The sequence below is a fragment of the Diceros bicornis genome, unplaced genomic scaffold (assembly GCF_020826845.1).
Source record: "Diceros bicornis minor isolate mBicDic1 unplaced genomic scaffold, mDicBic1.mat.cur scaffold_376_ctg1, whole genome shotgun sequence".
NCBI classification, from domain to species: domain Eukaryota; kingdom Metazoa; phylum Chordata; class Mammalia; order Perissodactyla; family Rhinocerotidae; genus Diceros; species Diceros bicornis.
This window is the reverse complement of record NW_026691246.1, coordinates 142,467-149,849: the sequence shown is the minus strand read 5'-3', so window position 1 is coordinate 149,849 and position 7,383 is coordinate 142,467. Positions and strand designations below refer to the sequence as shown.

The 7,383-nt window shown below is 47.6% G+C and overlaps 1 pseudogene; it reads right to left on the bottom strand.

Moving 5' to 3' along the window:
• Nucleotides 1-267: 267 nt before the first annotated feature.
• Nucleotides 268-3,461, bottom strand: LOC131402945 (granzyme H-like; annotated as a pseudogene).
• Nucleotides 3,462-7,383: the final 3,922 nt, after the last annotated feature.

Below are 7,383 nucleotides of genomic sequence, written 5' to 3'. Positions count from 1 at the left end.
AGGCCCTGGAGAGACAGGTCTGGGTAAGACGGAGCTGGGTAACAGCTTTGCGTGGGGTTTGGGGGAGGTGGTGGTGAGAGGGGGAAAAGGAGGAAGCAGAAAAGAGCAGATTTGTGTCATTGGCCTTCTAAGCACAGAGTTGGTGCCTGTGAATGAGGGTCAATGAATAAACAAGAAACCAGCCCTTCCCACTCAGCTAAGAGACATTTATTTAGTTGCTGGTGTGATTCTGGATGAGCTCCAGAGACGATGGTCTGGTTCTTGCAGTTAGAGGCTTTTCATGGTTTTCTTTATCCAGGGCAGGAAACTCGAGACCTTGGTGTAGGCCACTGGAGGCGTCCTGTCACTTCGTCCATAGGAGACAATGCCCTGGATCACGTTCTTACACACGAGAGGACCCCCAGAGTCCCCCTGTGGACAGAGAGGGGGAAGGACTGATCTAGTTTTCCTCCTGGTCCTGCCCTCCCTGCCATCCCAAACCCCCTCTCAGAGAAGACTGCCTGCATGGCCTCCATGTGGGAGATCAGAAGGCAGGGCAGGCCCCTGTGGGCCCCTCAGCTGCCCAGTCCTGACCCTGGACATTGTCAGTGCTTTTCTTCACTCAGGTGGCAGCTCCCTCTCCTCCCCCATGTCCCTGATCCTTTCCACAAGAAGGTGCCGTGGGACTGTGCTTCAGTCTACTGTTTAAGGACATGGAACCAGGCAGGTGTGGCCGACACTCAGCATGGAGGGCGAGTCCATCATCCAAGGTTGGTGCCAGCACTGAGGAGCCACCTGGTTTTAACCGCTGCACAGCAGAGAGCACTTTTCTACACCTGTGCCTGGGTGGGGCTGAGTGTTGCACATTCATCTTCTTGGGGGGAACGTCATGTGTGGATCCATCATAGGCCCCTAGGGACCTCGCAGAAGCCCTGCGACTCCCCACTCTGGCTGCTCCCCCTTTCTGTTCCCAGGAGAAAGATCAGAGTCTAGAGGGTGAAGGAGACCCCACTTCTTGGGTCTCCAGGTCCCAATCTTCCCCAAACACCCCTCTCCTCATAACTGAACTAGGCAGAAGCTCAGTCTCACCTTAAAGGAAGACTTCTTTTTCTTCAGGTCCCCTACACAAATCTGGGTAGCCCTGCTGTAAATGCCAGGGTAGCGGGATTCGCTCTCCCAGTCCTCCTGCAAGGTCAGCTCCACCTCCTGCAGAGTGTTGAGCTGGGGCCCTTCGGGGCGCTTTTCCCCCAGCCGGCCACACTGCACACCTGTCCAGGCCTCACCTGGGCCTTGCTCCAGGGCAGGCTGTGGGGCCTCACAGCTGCAGTCTGCTTGGCCTTTCTCACCAGCTGATGGGAAGAGGCAAGAAAGACCAGCTCAGCCAATGTCCTCCTGGGCCTGGACACTGCGGTGGGGCTGCATGGTCTTCCCTCTCCCCTGAGCCACTGGGGACTAGTCAGGCAGCCAGGATGGGAAGGAGGGAAGGGACAGGTCACAGTGGGAGGGGAAATAATCTGCACCCAGGAGAGCAAGAACAGTAGGGAGGTTTCCTTATCTTTAGTAACACGATGTCGTTGTAGATGTTGTTAGGACTGTAGTCTGGGTGGGGGATGGCTCTTCTCACAGGGATGACCTGCTGGGTCCTCTCCTGTGCCTGGATGTTGTGGGCCCCCAGGGGGACACTGATTGAGCTGCATAGAAAGCAGAGTGGGAGTGTGTGGGGCGTGGAGTCACATGAGATCCAGCCCAAGAGCCGTGAAGGGCAGGTGACAGCTGGAGCAGGTCAGGGCTGCAGCTAGAGGAAATGGATCAACAGGAAGAATGGAGGAAGAGTGTCTCTGTGCCCTGTGCTTCTCAATGACACTGAGTGGGACTTCTGGAAGCTTTTTCTTGGCCTTAGACAATATTGTGAAAATACTCTGAGTTTGCATTTTGACCCTCATGCAGGCTTTCATCATCTATAGCTGCTTTATCTGGCCACTGTGGTCTGTCTTCTCAACGGGGCACTAGCTCTTACCTCTGACCTCTAAACTCAAAGCTTACCAGTCCTATTTCTCACTTTCCATAGCACAGTCATGCTCTCAGATGGCTCCTCTGATGAGCACTTGTAGCCTTGAGTTACCAGGAGCCGGGGGAGCTCCCCTGGGCTGCAGCCCCTGAGTAGAGGACAGGGGTCCCTGTAGGGGTCTCAGGAGGTGTCAGGGTCTGTGGTCCTTCACCTTCCCCAGCAGTGAGCAGCCGTCAGGACAAAGTCCTTTCGGATGAGGACACTGTCACACACCTTCTTTCTCTGCTTCCCAAGAGACCGAACCAAGGCCACATAGGGGCAGGAGGGGGGCTTGGCCTCGTGTCCCCCGATGATCTCCCCTGATGGACAAGTCTGATCTGCTTGTGTGCACTCAATAAGTCCACCAGGCATGTGTCGGCTGGATGGCTCAGGACCGCTGGGCGTCTGGGAGCCCAGGATGGTCTGGAGTTGGGAGGAGCTGGGGAGGAGACTCAACTCCCTCCTCTGGAAAAGGGAAGCAGAGCAGGCTTGGTCTGTGAATCTGTCCTCCACAGATGATTGGAAGGAGCCTATCTGTCTTAGAGACAGCGAAGTCCTAGAGGCTCCTGAGAATTCCTCCCCTAACTTTACTTTTTTTCCTGTGCATTTCTAAGTCCCCATCTAAGGATAGTGCTGCTTTCCGGTGGCCAGGACTTCAGTTAGGGATCTAGATGTTGTCATAGCCTGTTTTCTAGGGCCTGACATGTAGTGAGTGCCCAAGAAGTGTCTGTTGGCTGCATGAAGGAATGGCCCCCGATGGGCCTCTGGATGAGGGTTGGTAGGGCCAGTGTGGGTGGGATTCTGGAAAGCAGAGAAGTAGCTGTCTGCCAAACAGTGGCTCTATCCTTGAAAGAGGGGAGCTGCTAAAGGCCTGGGAAGAAAAGCAGAGTTGGAGAAGGGACAGGGGGACCTTGGGACTGAGCACGGCACCAGCAGTCCTCTGGGGACTGTGATCCCACCAGCTCTCGGGTCTGCTGAGCTCTGGGCTTCTCTCTGGAGCGGACCCTGAGGGGAGCATCTGTCTCATCCCAGACAGGGAAGCCAGACTCATTCAGCCTTCTGCAGGGGAATTTATTTATTTTCTCTTTTCCAGTTTTCCTCCTTCTGCCATTCACTTATAGTTAAATTTCACTTTCCAGATGGCAGACGTAGGGCCTGGGGAGAGAACAGCATCCACTGGCTCTTTTTGAGAACAGCCTTCTGCCCTGCCATTCCTGCTGGTAGCTTATCCAGCATCATACTCGGGGGTCTGAAGTGGGAACAGAGCTGGATCAGAACGTTGCTGCTGGATAGATAGGTCAGGGATGTGCAGAACGGGTGGGAGATCAGTGCACTCTGTGGGAATGGATGGGGCTTCTGAGCATGCAGATGATCACTCACCTGCCTCTGCCCTGGGGGGCGTTAAAAAGGCCAGCAGGAGCAGGAGAGGCTGCATCTTTCCAGGAAGGCTGCCCAGAGCTTCCTCCTCTGGAGGAGGAGGAGCTCCCAGAGGAGCTCCTCTGGAGCTGCTGGTGCTTCCTCCTTGCTCTCTTATAGCCCCCAGGAGAGGAAGGAGGTGCAGGTGGGCTCAGCGACCTCAAGTCCCCCTGGGGTTGTGTGGTGCTTCATCATAGATTGCTTTCTAGGAAAGCTTCCCCTCCCCCACTCCCTCTGCCATGTGACGTCCTCTGGGTGGTTGTGTGAGAACCGTGTGGTGACCACATCAGTGCCCACAGAGGATGACTCAGTGCAGACCACTTATTCTCGCCCAGAGCAGGAATCCAAGGGTAGAAGGTGGAGACTGTGGGCTGTGATATCGACCAGTAGAGGTGTTGGAGCCCCTGAAACCTGAGTCCCCAGTGATAGAAGCACCTATGCCTCATTTCCATATTGCTGAGTCCCTCAGGATAATTTCTTTAGCAGACGTGTGTTTGGGCCCTTCTCTGTGCTATGACCGATCATATTGGATGTTTGTCTCCTTCCTGTAGAGAGCTGACTGTCTGGTGGAGGAGACAGAAACATCAGTGACCAGAGCGCAGTATAGGAAGCTGTAGTAGAGGGAGGCACAAGATGGGAACAGAGCATGGCCAACATCTACCCAATCCATATAGCAACCCATTCATCATCAAGCTTCCTTCCTAGGGGATTTTTAACATCTTATTTTAAATTACAAACCCTCAGAGTGATGGAGTCCATCTCTCTTGTCAATATTTTTAACAAAAGTCTTGCACCTGACATTTATTGGCCTAAATTAATAAATCACTATGACCCTAGGAATTGAATCTGCTGATTGACTTAAGCCTAGGTCATTCCTACTTTGGGTGGGCTGGAGTTGGTCCCACCCAAACCCTGGGAACTAAGACTGGGACAGGGCTAGTTTCCCAAAGGAAGTTTAGATGACTCAATTCACAGGGTAACAAGTGAAGTGGGAAATGATGCTGGGCAACCAATGACCAGTAATTGTCCTTTCAGTGTTCTCTGTCCTCTGTCCAGAGATCTACATTTCTGATAGAGCTGGCCTGACACATAATAGACTCACATTTGCTAAACAAGCTCTGCTGATGATCTCACTACAATGGAAGTGAAGTCCCTTTGTTTCTAAAGAGCCCAAGCCCAATCCTGTTCAAAGAACAACTAAATATCTCTGAGTGGTTAGAGTCTGCTGACTTAAGTTTCCATCTTACATTTTCTGTACTTTACAATTTTTCTATGAGGAATATTCTGTATCAAAATACATAATTCCAGTGTAAATATCCTCCTTATCCAACCAAGTACATTTATCAAATCTCTACTTTTTTTTTTTTTTGTGAGGAAGATTGGCCCTGTGCTAACATCCATTGCCAAGCTTCCTCTTTTTGCTTGAGGAAGATGGTCCTCGGCCTAACATCTGTTCCCATCTTCCTCCACTTTGTATATGGGATGCCACCACAGCATGGCTTGATGAGCAGTGCGTAAGTCCGCCCCCAGGATTTGAACCTGTGAACCCGGGGCCACTGAAGTGGAGCGCATGAACTTAACCACTCTGCCACTGGGCTGGCCCCAAACCTCTGCTTTTTGAAACTTAGATTGCCCTGTAGTAGACATTTAAAAAATAAAATTACTTCTCTGATTACAGTGGTAATATATGTTCACTAAGAAAATTTGGAGAATAGAAAGGAACAACGCCACCCATTTGCCTCTATCCCTCAGACAGCCTGTTACTGTTACCGCACAAAGGGCATGATCTGCTGGCCATGAGACAAAAGCCAATCGTCAAGAGGAAATATGTTGGAAAAGAAAGGGCAATTTATCACAGCTTGCTAGCAAGGGGGAAGATGGCCGAGTAACGTCTCAAAGAGCCATCTTACAGAACAAAAACTATGGGCCAGTTACATAGAGGGCTGGTCTCTGAGTGGGGGAGGCATCTGGTCTCAGGGCGTGGGCATCCATCTGGTCTTAGTTCCTGGCAGTCTTTTGTTTTACTTGATATGCATCGGAAACTGGAGCAATGTCATCTGATCTTTCACTTGTCATTGATGATGGCTATCAGCATAGACTCTCTGCCTGGGCTTCATCACATTCCTAAGGAACTCAGAAGAACAAAATTATCAACTTATAGCATCAGGGAGGGGCCATAAAGTCCAGAGTTAGTCAGAGGTCATTGCAAGTCACAATATGGTTTCCCCTCTACAATATGGCTTCCCTTATGTTAACCTTGTGTTGAGCCGGTATCCTTACCATGAGCAGTGCTTTTTAAATACTCTGGATCATAGTACATATACAATGCAGTTTTCTTTTATCCTCACTTAACTCTACAACTTAAGCGTTTTCCTCACACTCTTAAAAATCTGTTAGTCAATATCACTATAGTCTCTCTTTCCTAGTTACTAAAAAATTCAACATGGAACTATTTGCTAACATTTTTGGAAAATTTTAAAAATAATATAAGCAAAGAAGAAACAACCAAAATTACCTGATTTCCCATCACTCATTGATAATCATCTTTAATGTCTTGAAGAATGATCTAACGTGTTTTTCTCTCATGTATATCTGCATTTTTAAAAATGAAAAGGGGATTATGCTAAACATGTCTATGACCCTTTATTAAAAATTGAGGTGAAATTCACATAACATGCAATTAACTATTTTAAGGTATAATTCAGTGACATTTAGTGCACTCAAAATGTTGTGCTGCTACCACTGCTCTCTAGTTTCGAACCTTTTGCATCACCCAGAAGAACATCTGTCAATACCCATTAAGCTGTGGGTCCACAACGTAGTGAGTACTGAATCACTTCCCATTCTCCCTCTCCCACCCCCGGCCCTGCCCCCTGGCAACCTATAATCTTCTTTCTATCCCTATGGGTTTGCATATTCTGGATACTTCATATAAAAGGATTCATACAGTATTTGACCTGTTGTGTCTGGATTCTTTCATTTAGCATAATGATTTTGAGGCGCATCCAGGCTGTGGCCGTGTATCAATAGTCATTCTTTTTTATAGCTAAATAACATTCCATTATATGTATATACTACAATTTATCCATTCATCTGTTGGTAGACATTTGGGTTTTTCCCACCTTTTTGCTATTATGACTAATGCTGCTATAAATATTTGTGTATAAATTTCTGTGTGGATGATATGTTTTCATTTCTCTTGGACACATACTTAGGAGTGGAATTGGTAGGTCATATGGTAATCCTATGTTTAAGTTTCTGAGGAACCACCAAACTGTTTAGCACAGTGTTTGCACCATTTTACATTCCCACCAGCATTGTACAAGGTTCCCTATTTCTCCATATCTTTGCCAACACTTGTTATTTTTCTTTTTTTTTTTTTTTTGATTATAGCCATCCCAGTTGTTATGAAGTGGTATGTGATTGTAGTTTTGATTTACATTTCCCTAATGAGTAATGATGTCTAGCATCTTTTCCTCTGTTTGCTGATCATTTGTATATCTTTGGAGAAAGGTCAATTCAAGTCCTTTGCCCATTTCTTAATTGTTTGTTTGATGTTGAGTTGTAAGAGTTCTTTATATGTAATCCAGATACTCAACCTTTATCAGATATATGATTTACAAATATTTTCTCCCATTCTGTAGATTGTCTTTTCACTTTCTTGACACCATTTTTAGTACACAAAACTTTTTAACTTTTATAAAATCCAATGTATCTATTTTATCTTTTGTTGCTTGTGCTCTTGGTCTCAAATCTAAGAATCCAGTGTCAAATCAGAGGTCATGAAGATGTACCCTATGTTTTCTTCTAAGAGTTTTATGGTTTAAGCTGTTATATTCAGGCTTTTGACCCACTTTAAATTAATTTTTGTATGCAGAGTAAGGTAGGGGTCCAACTACATTCTTTTCGTGTGGTTATCTGGTTGTATCAGCACCATTTAT